We start from the raw sequence: 12,077 nt of genomic DNA on the forward strand, positions 1-12,077 counted from the left end.
GACCAGACCCATAAGAGTTCGTCAGCTACACCCCTTAACACAACAGTATTTCACAGGGAAAAACATATAGCCTAAGATTTCTCATCCCAAAGGCCTTGGGGGGCAGGCAGAGAAGGAACCCGAGACTCTTAGTACGTCTCCTGAGAATCGCAGCTTACAATTACTCCATGTCTTCTGGTCTCACAGGATGAGGCAGAGGTATAATTAATTCCTTATACATCTTGCTGGAAAGAACTTTTCTCATATCTGTGACAATGGAAAAAAATGTTATGATCATGGGAGTCATTATACAAAGCCACACTCAATGAATTCACAATTACCGTTAAAATCACTTTTAATTAAATGCACCTCAGCAGCAATATTACCACTGCAAACATAGCACTGCAAAAAAAATCAACTCAAGATAAAGGAAAGAGCAAGCTAAAAGGACAAATAACGTGATCAAAGGCATCTGCAACAATCATCTGGTAGATGGTTGTCCACAACCCTCGGATTTCATGGTCATCTTTCCTGACAAATGAATCCTGGAAGAATAGAAAAGATACACAACATGTCCACAAAAACTTTTGGGGAGACTACTGAAAAGAATAACAAAAAACAAAAACAAACAAACAAACAAACAGAAACAGCAAGCAGCTAGTAAGTCAGTTTTGTTAACAGAGTAACACTGACATACTAGAAATTTCCACGTTCTATGTAGCCCCAAGGTGGTGCTGGGTACATCCACTCATATTATTAATGGGGTGACACAATGTAAAAGATAGTTAATAGACAAGGTACACCCAAGGTGCACAGATTGCATATTCCAGGCAACAAAAAAGGCACAGCTTGGCATCCAGTTTCGATCAGCTTGCATATGAGCCTGCTGATACATGAGTATATGCAACAAGCAGAAAAGTCTTTCACTCCACAGACTCAGTTTCATCTATATATATACAAACAAACATTTTAAATTTTATAACCACTTGAGTAACAATCATTAGCTACACCTACGCTTAAAGCCAGGACTACACTTAAGTAGTTAAGTAAACATGGAGCCTTATATGTGAAACGCTGAAAATGCCCCATAACCACTGGGCATCTTTAAGCATACATTATTTTTGCACGAATGTGCATCTTAATACACAAAGAGGAGAGGCGAGGCAGACAAAGTTTTTAGAGATGTGTCAAGACCAGAACAACCAATGGGCAATTGTTCAGATGTGCAAAGCTCAGCCAAAACCTGCACAAATCCACTGAAGGAAGGAGGCTACCTACTTGTCTGCTTAAAATAACCTCTACAAAGAACATATTACAAAATAAAAAAATGAAACCATCGCCCAGCAAAGCAAACAACTGGAATACAAAGGGCTAAAACTGACAGCTGAGGTTTGATCATTTAGCAGTGTCAAAGGTCTTCAGATCCTACCTGACTTCTAGTGGATGGTGGTGTTGCAGCATAGAAATGAGGGGATTGGGAAGACTGCAGCAGGCCAAACGCAGTGCTGAGCTCCAAAAGGAGCTGGTGGGACAGCACTAATGAGAGTGAGGCAGGCTGTCAGCCTTCTGCATGAGCTGAAGAAGAGGAGTGCAAATATCCGAAAAAGGTGTTTCTTCTCATCCTTCATTTAATACACACCGTCTTTAAATCTGTGACATTTTCTTAGGGAACATATAGAGGTAGAGTTAGCAGCTCCAAGGACACTTCAGGATTTCAGTTCTTTTTATAGTTAGCTGCTATCCATACAACTGAACCAGTTGAAATAGAGAGTTACATTAAAAATTCTGGATAATAACAAAAGTATGGGATTATAAATGCATGGAAAAGAGGTTAAATGATCTCATTCATTTCCCATTTCCCCTGCAAACTCTATGCTCAGCTCCTCTTAACTCACCTATCCAAACACAGGGCAGACGCATCAGTTCTCATCATTCTTGGTAAAAAGATGACATTTTCATGATTGCTGTCAAATATCATCTCTTTCCAGCATAATTTTCTGCAAGCTATGCTAATTCCTCCAGGCTTTTTAATATATGGTAGAAAGTTCACTGTTTTATCTTAATGGCCTTCTTGGGGGGAGTCGCCGAGCTGCTCTCTCTGATTCGGCTGTCTTCATAAGTATAAATATAACAGTACTTCAGCTATGCTTTATGACAAACTATGCAATATATGCTTCAGCTATGCTCTATGACAAACTATGCAATATATGCATTGACTTCTTACATAAGTAAGGAAAGAATTTGTAGACAACATCCAGAAAGCATTACATTGTTAGACATTAGAGTGGTGGAGCAGAATGACAATGCTACACAACACTGTACTCCTGGGACTGTACACAGTTTGCTGGAATACAAAAAAAAAAAGTAAGGTCACTGTGTGGAACAAGTTCATTCACTCCATTATTATTGTGAATGACAAGAATATTTTACTAAGCGTTATTTTAAACCCATAGACATTTTTGGATTTATCTCAATTTGGCTTCATGAAAAAAGAAACTTGCAGTACAAAGATCATTTATAAAAGCTTTAGCAGCTGACCTTTTTTGACATGGATTTGGTAACCTTTCTGGAGGGTAATATTCATCTCTTTCCCCCTACCCCCCCCCAAAAAAAAAAAAAAGCTTAAAGACCAAAAAATGGGACTTCTTGGAGGTGTGACTCCCTTTTTCACCTTACCTAATACACACTGTTTCTTTGCTATGTTAAACTTTCACCATGGCTGCATAACAGAGCCTCACTGATATTGTTTGTCTGTGAGTTTGATACCTCCTCAAATTGAATGAGACGAGCATTTTCTGTTGTGATGGACATCAAAACCAACGATGTCTCTTGTCAGCTGTGGAGTCCTGCTGGCACTATCACCAGCTCTCACACAACCCCCTCATTTTGGGATCCACACCATCCATCCTCAGCAGTGGGAAGTTCTTCCAGAAGCAAACACACTGCTATTCGTTCCTAGGTGGAGCTGAGGCTCTGTAAGGCTTTCCTTTTTTATTTCCCAAGCTTAAACATAAAACATAAGCTCGTGGGGCTGGGGGAGGGGAGGGGAGAATCCCCAAATCAAATCCCAGCCCCAGCATCCCACGGTGCTCTACTCTCAGGCCCATCAATCTACAAATGCACACAATGCTACAGACTGCGGCGGGCAGGTCCTTCAGGGCAGGGATGTCATCATCTTTTCAGGTGATGTTCAGCTCCCTGAAAGGGCTGAAATACCACATCCATACTCCCTTCTCCTACTTAATTCCAACAGGTGTGGTCAGGGGAGCAGGACCACACCAGCACTCCCTGCTCACAAAGCTGACCGCCTACCTCCAGGTTTGCGTCATTTCCCTGGATTACTGCTGCTTCTGACACATTCCTGCTACAAAAGCATAGCTCTGTGGCATTAAGCAACCAAATGCGTGGATTGTGCTGTCCGCAGTATTTTGTTCCACACGCTCCTGTCCCAGGCCAGTTATTTAATCAGCTAGTGAACTCATGACTCAAGCAAGCCTCTTGCTAGGTAACCAGCTTCTAGCCTTGAGGGGACACATGAGAACTTCCAACTTTGTTTCCTGGTAATGTTTGAAGTAAAAGCAGCAAGGAAAATCCCTGGAAGAAAAGTCTTCCATGAGCTGAAGACCAGCAATATCGCAAAACCGCTATGAAATATTACAAAGGCAGAATGATGGCTGAGTCAGGCCTCTCTGACCAAATATCAGTAACCTCCCAGAGGTCTTTCTGTTTGCAAGAGCCCATTTTTGAGATACTTTCGTGCAGCTACCCTAGTGCATGCTGTGTGTTTCTCAGGCCACCTAAAATTCTAGAAATGCAACAGTTCTGGTTTTCCCACCTATTATCAATACCATTCTTTCAAGACAGTCAAAAAAAGTAATTTATGTTTTTATTTGGTAGAGTGAAATCAATTTCACTATTACTATGCTCATGGCTTGGACTGGCGTATGTTGGGAATTGGCACAAAGGGCGTGGACATGAGTCCGTGGAACAATTGTTCGATCTGAGCTTGCTTTAAGCAACCAGGAGTAGGCCTTAGCAAATCCCATGGCCTGCTGCAGCTGAGCAAACCAAGCTACCAGGGCAACTATGAGAAGTGCCCACGACAGCGTTCCCACGTCGCCCAATTGAGGAATTCAGAAAAATATTGTTACCAGCAGCTGGCTTCAAGGACAAGATATACGTGACTGCTAATCACAAGGGGGTTGTTTTCTTGACTGCTAATCACGAGGGGGGTTGTTTTCTTGCAGTTGTTTGTCTGAGTGCTTTTGACCAATAATCTTGTGTAAAACACTATCCGCCCCTGCTAAGTTCACTATAAAAGTTAGGCTATTCGGGCAATAAAAGGGAGCATGATCTGACTCTGCTGGTGTCTGTCGTGCTTTCGGCCGTGCGTCCTCTAACAGGTGTACACTTTGTTGGGTTAAAAACTGGCTGGGTAGCTGGGCCCAAAGAGTTGTGGTGAATGAAGTCAAATCCATCTGGAGGCCAGTCACTAATGGAGTCCCCTGGGGTTCAGTACTGGGGCCAGTCCTCTTTAATATCTTATCGATGATCTGGATGAGGGGATCAAGTGTACCCACAGTAAGTTCGCAGATGACACCAAGTTAGGTGCATGTGTTGATCTGCTTGAGGGTAGGAAGGCTCTGAAAGAGAATCTACATAGGCTGGACTGATGGGCTGAGGTCAACTCTGTGAAGTTCAACAAGGCCAGGTCCTGCACCTGGGGCGCAACAACCCCAAGCAGTGCTACAGGCTGGGAGATGAGTGGTTGGAAAGCTGCCTGGCAGAGAAGGACCTGGCAGTGATGGTTGATAGTCGGCTGAATATGAGCCAGCAGTGTGCTCAGGGAGCCAAGAAGGCCAACAGCATCCTGGCTTGTATAAGAAGCAGTGTGGCCAGCAGGTCTAGGGAAGTGATTGTCCCCCTGTACTCGGCTCTGGTGAGGCTGCACCTTGAGTACTGTGTTCAGTTTTGGGCCCCTCGCTACAAGAAGGACATCGAGGTGCTCGAAAGAGTCCAGAGAAGGGCAACAAACTCTTGTCTGGAGAACAAGTCCTACGAGGAGCAGCTGAGGGAGCTGGGATTGTTCAGCCTGGAGAAGTGGAGGCTCAGGGGCGACCATATTGCTCTCTATTAAGTACATTAAAGGAGGCTGTAGCGAGGTGGGGGTTGGTCTATTCTCCCATGTGCCTGGCAACAGGACGAGGGGGAATGGGCTAAAGTTGCACCAGGGGAGGTTTAGGTTGGATATTAGGAAGAACTTCTTTACTAAAAGGGTTGTTAGGCATTGGAATGGGCTGCCCAGGGAAGCTGTTCAGTCACCATCCCTGGAGGTCTTTAAAAGATGTTTAGATGTAGAGCTTTGTGATATGGTTTAGTGGAGGACTGGTTAGTTAGGTCAGAGGTTGGACTCGATGATCTTGGAGGTCTCTTCCAATTTAAATGATTCTGTCACCAAAGTCAGCTGGAACTAGTACAGAATTATAAATGAGAGATCTTTTTTTTTTTCTTGGATAGCATTTTCTTCTAATACTCATGCCAGGACCAGTTTAAGGAATCCACGGATTCCAAGGGATGGAGGCTTGCCAATACAGATTCTGTCTTTCTGATAATCTCTCAATGGAGCATTTCTCCCTTTGGCATTACTGGAGTAAGGACAACAACTTGGATTTCAGAGAAGCAAGGTTTGCAAGGATAGGTAGTATCTTGAGATAGATGAGATTTCAGGGGTACAACCTTGATACCTACCAAAACCTAAATTCCACAATGCTGCTTCTGCAATCTGAGAAACAAACTCTTTTGCCACAGATGGGCAGAGATATCGGACCAGCGCAGAGGATCGTTTCAGGAGTCAGCAGAAGCAGTAACGAGAGAGCTGCATCCCTGTGACAGATACCTGTGCCCGAACAAGCTTTCCTTCTGCTCACAGAGGAAAAGAGCTAGCATTCTACAAAAAGTTTTGCAACTACCGCTTTGGAGTGTTCTCAGTCAGCTTGTCTGTACTTCAGCTTCCCTTTGAAGGAACTGGAAAAGCACGTAAAAACCTCCTTCTGGTAGTTTGGCACTGACCTGCAAGCTAGCACCAGCAGCTCTGTCACACTTCAGCACGGAGAAGAGAAGGCTCTGGGGAGACCTCATTACTACCTTTAAATACGTATAATGGACTCATAAAAAAGACAGGCAAGGACTTTTCACCAGGGCCTGTAGCAACAGGGCAAGACAACAGCTATAAACTGAAAGGACAGATTTAGATTGAACAAAAGGAAGAAATTCTTCACAATGAGGGTAGTAAGACACTGGAATGGGCTGCACAGAGAATTTGTGGAAGCCCCGTTACTGGAGGTGCTCAAAGCTGGGCTGGATAGGGCTTTGAGCAACCTGACCTAGTGAAAGATGCCGCTGATTGAGGCAAGGGGGATGGACTAGATGATCTTTAAGTGTCCCTTCCAACCCAAACCACTCTATGATTCCGTGAAAGGAATTGCATCCCAAGTCTTTCTTGACCAACCACAACTAGCATTCTGGAAAGCCCTGCAAGCACTTGCTCATTATTTCTAGGATAATTCTTAAAGCTAAAGTGGGACAAAGTTTCCTCCACAAAGGTCTTTGGAAAGACTACTGAAAGGAAAACCAAGCCAAACCAAAATAAATAGGAACAGCAAGTGGCTAGTACATCGATTTTGTTAACAGAGTAACACTAACATACTAGGAATTTATACGTTCTTTGCTCTCTACCTTGAAAAAGTCACCCAATTCTGTCAGTGCACACCATCAGCATTTTTTTTTCACAAATTTTCACGTGGACATCTGAGAAAAACATTTTAAGTCCCAGTCATTGAGGGAGAAGAAAGAAAAAAAAGAAGGGTGGGGGAGAACGCAGCCATTCCTTTCCTTGGTAATGTGAGCAAAAAGCTCAGGCGCTCGGCAGCAACGTGCTTTGAAAGATAAAACACAGAAGAAACTGCACGTTATTTAATTTCAGCTGTAGAGTCACGTGCTCATTTATTCATCTGCCAGTATATTTACTACAGACTGTGGGAATAAAAATGTCATTTTTGCAGAGTTATATTGTTTAGAGGAAAGGAATGTGGTACTGAGATATGGGTGCAGTGATAAGAAAATTTAGCAGGCGACCTTGTAAAATGCAGACAACCAGACGCCTTAGGACAATTAGGTGAAAATCACGGTGTCAAGTCAGATAAGTGAAGAAACATTACCACTTCAAGCAGTAAAAACGTCAAAAGAATTTTGAAATTTAACAAGCCTGCAACTGAAGGCCATGCACTGTCTGTGAGGCATCAAATAGATTGTGAACCTGGATTACCCACTCAAGTGGGGAAACAGGGGAGGGTCCTGTCATCAAAAAGTATATAAACTGTGTTATGGAACTAGTAGACGCACTCTCTCCTGCTTGTGGGGCGCCCGCCATTGCAATTGTGAATAAATTACTACTTCACTGAGATCCTCGCCTGAGTCTAAACTATTGGCTACAGAGTGTTTCTCACAAAATGCTATAGAACGTAGAAACTGTAAGGTTACGACTACATTTTGTGACCTGTGGGATCTTCGGTAGGAACAGCTATCTAAAGAGCCAACAAAATCCCCTTCACGCCTCGATTTCACCCGAAGGTCGCTACGACTTACCTGGACAACCTGTGACTGCAGCACGCCAGCTGCAGCCTTCCTCAGTTTACCTGCCGTACCACCCTCACTCGGCAACAAACCCCGCAGGGGTCCTAGCGGCGGGGAGCTGCTTCTGCCCTGGTGAACCGCAGAACATGGAGAGAGCCGGCTGTCAGAACGCAGGGAGAGGAAAGCCTCCGAGGCACAGTCCAATGATCAAGCACAGCGAGGACCCGCGCCCGGCCGCCGCAACCCCGATCCCTCCCAGCCCGACGCTCCGGGGAGGCACCCCCGATAGTTCTCGCTCGCCTCACCGCCGGCAGCCGCGCTCGCAGCCAGCGGCAACCTGCGCCTCCCGGCGCGCACGGCCCGACCCGGGGAAAGACCGGCCGCGCAACCCTGAGCCCACGTAGCCGCCCGGCACCACAGAACTACAGCTCCCAGCATGCCTCTGGACGGAGCACCCATCCAACCCAGAGGGGAGTCGGCCAAGCGCACGCAACCGCACCTCCCCCCCCCCCCCCCCCTTCCCCCGCCGCCACCGCCTCCTCCCGCCCCCCTCTCCCCAAGCCCCCAGAAGCCCTGCGCAGTGCAGACCCCCGCGCACGCCCGGTCTGGTCCGGCACCGCCTCAGCCCCGCACAAGGGCCATTTCCGCAGAAGCCACCGATCGCGTGGCACCCGAACCGCCCGCCGCCTTGCCCCGCCCCGCCCCGCCCCGTCCCGTCCGGGGGAGGCACCGACCCGATCACCAACCTCGTCGCGGCACCGCGCTTCGACGTGGCGTGGCGTCCCGAGCCCGGCCCCGCTTCAGAGAAGGGCGCCGCCATTTCGCCGCGCGCAGAGGTCCTGCGGCGCCGCCCGCCTCCCCCGCCTTAGGCGAGCCACCTGGCTGCGCGCGTGCGCGGAAGCAGAACGGCAGGCACAGCTTTACGGAGGAGTGCTGATGTGCGAGCTAAAACAAAACAAAAAAAACGCCACTCACAGCTTTATGCGTTTACACAATTTAGGGCAGAGGTTTGCCTCTGTGTTGCCTTTTTTTAAAAAAAGAAAAAACTTTTTTGTTTGTTTGTTTGTTTGTTTTTGTTTTTATCGAGAAGGTCCGGGTATGCTTGGTCCTCTCTCATTGCATATTGCAAGAGGAACACGAACACCTTTTCTGGAAGCTGGAATTGCTCAAAAATTTCTTCTGGAACTTGCCCAAATACATTCGGTGGCCCTGAGGTAGAACTGTCCATCCCTATCGTTGCTTCTGCCCCATTTCAGGGTCTGTCCAAGGCAAGTGTATCTTTGCTTTCGGCATCTGAGAGCACCCTGTTAATAGCATTGTTATTCCGCTGGAAATCAGTCTCGGTTATGCACAAGAACAACTAAGTTCCCATCTCATCACAGAGCTTAGCCACAGCGCCTCTGCTCTGCTCTGCACTCCGTACTGCTGTTCCTCTCAGAGTCAGCATGCCCGGTTTCCTAGTGCAATCAACACCTAAGGCTTGAGGCCTCAGGATCTTTTCTGTAGTGCAGCTACACTCCACCCTGGAAGCTTCTTCAGCACTGTACCTTTTTTAAAAATGTGAATATCAGTTTAATTTTCAGGTCACGTGAGGCAATTATTCCCCATAGCAGGGACTAGGAATGCTAAGTAGAGGAAAAAAATGAAAGTTGCGGGCCTCAAGAGTGCACAAAGAGTGTAAGGAGGGCTCCTGAGAGGACAGGGAAACAAAGGGAAACCTGCTTACCTCTGAGAAGTCGTCCTCAATCTTTGTGCCACGGACATTTGTCTTGCATGCTCGGTGCATGAGTTATGGGTCCCCATATGTTTGAAGGCTTCTTACCTCTGAAAAGTCTCCCCGGGCTTTCTTCTGCCAGACGATGGCTTTCCCAGGGACTCGCCACCATGCCACAGCTGCTCTCCCCACGTGTTGTTTTTTGTTTGTTTTTTTGTTTTTAATATATATATATATTTAGTTTTGTTGTGTGTTCAAAATTACAATACAATCAAAAACACACTCCACCTGTAGATAACCACATCTGGTTTTCTACAATGCAGCGACAGTGGCTGTTTTTAATCTGAAAATCAGCCTCTGATTACAGCCTCTGTTACCAGCCTTCCCTTTCATTTCAGCAGTCAGTCAAGCAGGTGAGCTTCCATCACCATGACACAACTATTGGATGCAGCATTTTGGGTGGTGCTCATCAGCCTTCTATTTATAGAAGCAAGCTCCATCAGACTTATTTTCTTCGTTAAGCATTTATTTATTTATTTGTTTAGAGGGGACTGGTCCAGCTTAAGGTCTGTTGGTGTCTTTGGGTGGCTTGTTTGTTAAGCTTTAAGAAGGAATCAAGTGCTGAATTGTTGTCTTATGCTGCTGGAGTACACTTAAGAAAATTAGATGGTGGCATTATGTGCTTAGAATATGGATATATCTAGAGGAATGGATGTCTTCCAGATCTATAGGTTCCTGTTTGTTTTGGCAATCTACTTGCTGAAAGGAGTGGAAACAATTGTGATAGTCTTGAAAGAAGCCAGAAAGAAAAGGCTTGTTAGCAGTTATATTAATCTCCATGCATTTCAGGTGGTGCAGCAGGTACTATGTTGTTTTAATGGAATCCGGACAGGCAACCCCTGAAAAATACTTACAACTATCATAGTTGAGGATGTAGCATAATTTAAGTGTCTTGGCAATAGAGAGATGTCAGTAATGCATCACTTAATGGTGGCTGGAAAGGATTTGTGTTCTTAGAATGCAGGGGACTAGGAAGATGTCCACAATTATGATTTGATAATGGAGGGAGATCCTGCCCTTTGTGTGTTTATGTTGATTTATGAGAGTTTATTGTTGTTTGCATTGTGGTTTTACTAAACCTTATGCCATATTAAGGCTTAAGAACATAGCAAAAGGTAGTCTTTACTGCAAGACTTAATTCAATGTAGCAGAGACAGGGCATGTTCTTCTGGAGAATGTTATGTGTTTTTTATGCTCCTGTCTCAAGTGAATGACCTGTTTTACAATAATGTAGCTTGTGAAGTTCTATTGTAGTTAGTGTTTCATGTAAATACTAACCTGCAGGAAGAAAATCCATTTTGTGCTGCACTTTGACTATTTCATTCCTTCTCCTGTGTGGACCTTATTACAAGACCCTTGTCAGGCAGGACAAATTTCCAGTGTGCAATAACCTTCTGTAAGGGAAGACTACAAATAACCTACTCCTTGAAAGGTTCTCGTCCGAATTATGTGTAAACAAAACTGTTGAAAGATTAGTATCTAAGTAGCTTTTTAGTTGATTTTCTTCCAATGTAAAGTGATGTCCAAGGTAATCATTCTGCAAGAGTAACAAAACTTTGTGTTGTTCCTCTTGATGCGTGAAATGTGTGCAAAATTGTTTGAAAAGTGCAAGTTGATTAGTAAAAGAAAGCTGGCAGTAATAGTATGCCTCTTTGTGTGTGCACCATCAGGAGATGTCGCTGAGGACCATAGATGGCTATTTTGACCGGAACACTTGTAATTTACAATGCTTTTTATGCCTCTGTACTGCTTTTAATCCAGAAAAAAAAGTCTCAGACTTGTACTAAAGTTACATTCTGAAGGATATATTTACATTCTGTTCTGAGGCTTTATCAAACCTGACTCTGGACAGTACTGTAGCAGCAGCAATGTAGAGTTCAAAATACTGGTGAACTTTTTTTAGATGCCTTATGCTGAGCTACACTGTTGCAGATTCACAGAATGGTTTGGGTTGGAAGGGACCTCAAAGATGATGTAATTCCAGCCTCCCTGCCAGAAGCAGGAACACCTCCCACCAGACCAGGATCCTCAAAGCCTCATCCAGCCTGGCCTTAAACACTTTGAGGGATGGGGAATCCACAGCTTCTGGGAAACCTGTTCCAGTACCTCAGTGCCCTCTGAGTAAAGAACTTCTTCCTGATATATAATCTAAACTTGTTCTCTTTTGGTTTAAAGCTATTCTCCCTTGTCCTATCACTATTCCCCCCGGGGAGTTCTTCCCCACCTTTCCTGTAGGCCCCTGTTAGGTACTGAGAGGCTGCTATAAGGTCTCCCCACAGCTTTCTCTTCCCCAGACTGAACAACCTTAACTCCCTAATCCTGTCCTTGTAGGAGAGGGGCTCCAGCACCTTGATCATCTTTTTGGCCCTTCTCTGGACTGACTCGTTCTAATAGGCCCATGTCTTTCATGTGCTGGGGGCTCCAGAGCTGAACACAGTGCTCCAGGTGGGGTCTCAAAAGCAGTAAGACCTTGAAATTGTTTTCTCCAGGCAGTAAGCAGTTTAAGTTTGTTCACGCAGCAGCAGTGCTGCTCACCACAGCTGAAATATATTCTCAAAAGGTATGAGTGCCTTATGCCAAATTCTATGTGAAATTCTAAACCAAGAGCAGACATGAGATTGTGATGCCTGTCCTGGCTTGTGCAGGTAGAAAGGTTAGATGATTAAGTCTCATTCTGTTGAGGCCTACATGG

The 12,077-nt window shown here is 45.2% G+C and overlaps 1 long non-coding RNA gene across 1 annotated transcript; it reads right to left on the reverse strand.

Annotated features, from left to right (window-relative positions):
* Positions 1-327: 327 nt before the first annotated feature.
* LOC311212508 lies at positions 328-8,306 on the reverse strand. The gene is made up of 5 exons (XR_014618703.1): positions 8,200-8,306; positions 7,624-7,740; positions 1,875-2,323; positions 1,409-1,641; positions 328-524 (listed from the first exon to the last, which is right to left on the reverse strand). It is a non-coding gene; the product is annotated as an uncharacterized lncRNA (long non-coding RNA).
* Positions 8,307-12,077: the final 3,771 nt, after the last annotated feature.

Source organism: Netta rufina (genome assembly GCF_964035555.1).
Source record: "Netta rufina genome assembly, chromosome: 9".
In the NCBI taxonomy this organism is placed as follows: Eukaryota; Metazoa; Chordata; class Aves; order Anseriformes; family Anatidae; genus Netta; species Netta rufina.